At 49.7% G+C, this 1822-nt stretch overlaps 1 pseudogene; it reads right to left on the bottom strand.

Annotated features, from left to right (window-relative positions):
• Positions 1-1423, bottom strand: part of LOC112550440 — a 10027-nt pseudogene extending 8604 nt beyond the window's left edge.
• Between the last annotated feature and the right edge of the window lie 399 nt (positions 1424-1822).

A 1822-nucleotide genomic window follows, 5' to 3' on the forward strand; every position in this document is an offset into this window, starting at 1 on the left:
ACAAAAGACGCGGGAGGAAAGCGGGTGTGGGGGGGGGGAAAAGAGAGAAAGGGAGCTCTCAGCAGGGTTTACCTTTTGCCCACCCCAGCCTCTTGAGAGTGGTAGCCAACAGCTGCACAACTACCCAGCTCTGCATTTCTGTGCCAGAAACTGGGGTTGGAGGGTGGAAAAGGTAGTCCTGGTGCTAAACAGACCCAGGTCAATCCTCCAACCCCCGAGTCAACAAGCTGTGGGGAATTCCTTGTGGCAGTGTGGCTTCCTTCCCCCCCCCCCCCCCCCCCAGCCACAATTCCTGGTACTGGGAAAAGCTGGAGCAGCCCTGCTCCACAGTGTCTGGCTGTAGCTACCAGGTCTCTCAGGTAGCGGGGTAGGAGAATGAAGTCCCCCTGTTGTGGTGAGCTAGCCTGGCAGTCCCCAAGGGGTCAGCCTTGTGTTCAGGCAGAGCAAGTGAGCTCTGCCTGGGGCTACAGAGCAGGCTTTGAAATTAATGCTGGAACTGAAAGCTAAACACTTACTAAAACCTTTATACATGGAAATGGCAATAAACCGGGACCAAGTTTTGAAAAAACTAAGTGCCTTCATTTATAGGTGCACAGGTTGCAATTTAGTTCAGGTAACTTAAATACTTGGTTTCCTTAGTTGATAATAACAATTAGTTATTACTAACATTAACTTAGGAGGATAAGTAAAAAACAAGAATGAAGGCTGTAATAAAAAGACTGAAAATCTGGTTCCATGAAGCTCTATACTTCACCCAACCAGTGTTTATATGGCATCATGGGATGGGGTCCCCAACAATCTCCGTGGTACCCCTAGGGTCCCTTGACCGTGCCAATTCAGCCCAGTGGGTACCCTCTATTCCTTGAGGAAATTATAATAAATAGGGAGGCTACCTTCAAGTCTATTTGGACATGGTTCTGATAGACCCCACTGAACCCCATGGGTTCCTGGACCCCTTGTGGGTCCCATTTCACAATGGAGGTCTCAGGACACCCCAGCCTTATGGGCTATATGCATGGCTCCAAAGTGCCCCTTTACCATGCCCCAAGCCTCACAGATGGCATTGACACAGCATCCCTCCAAGGCCTTGGTTTCACTCAGCCCTCAGGTCATCATGGGGCTCTCCACGGCCCAGTCTCAGTGCCCGCACTGGCACCAGGGCCTGTGCACCCCAAGTACAACACCCCGTCTGGTGCTGGTGTCCCCACACTGTAGTGGGCCTCTAATAAGGCCTCCTCCATCCCCAATAGCCTCTGCCCAAACCACCAGTGTTATAAACAAGAGTAAAAAATGCAAGCCCCTAGGCGATACTGTAAGTCAAGCTGCATAAGGTGTACTCTGCCCCTTAACATTACCAGGAGAAGAACTTCCAGTCAGGCATCTTCCCTTCATTTCCTCTAGGAGGACTCCTTCCCCCTTGGCTGCTGGCAGAGAACTACCTTCCTAGTCCCAGCCCTGGGGTTTATATATATGCCAGGCCCTGCCCCTTCTGGTCAGTTGACCAGACGCAGGTGCAGACTAATTTGCTCTCTAGTCTGTTGCCCCTAGGAACTTGCAGCTGGGCTTCTGTCTGTCTCTTCGGGCTCTCCCCAGGCAGTTTCTGCTCTTCTGGAGCAGGCACCTTAGTGCCTTGTGACATATGGAAGATGGTAATAATTTTTTTTGATTTTTGATACCTCAATTGCATCCTCAGTCCTTACTTAATTTTCAAGCTTGAGGAAAATTAGCCATTCATTCCAGGCTATGAATCGTTTGGCACAGTGCATTCAAAAGCTAAAAGTGGATTAAAAGTCCAAAACATCCAACAGTTTTTTTTCCTTTC

The sequence above is a fragment of the Alligator sinensis genome, unplaced genomic scaffold, assembly GCF_000455745.1.
Source record: "Alligator sinensis unplaced genomic scaffold, ASM45574v1 scaffold67_1, whole genome shotgun sequence".
Classification (NCBI taxonomy): Eukaryota; Metazoa; Chordata; order Crocodylia; family Alligatoridae; genus Alligator; species Alligator sinensis.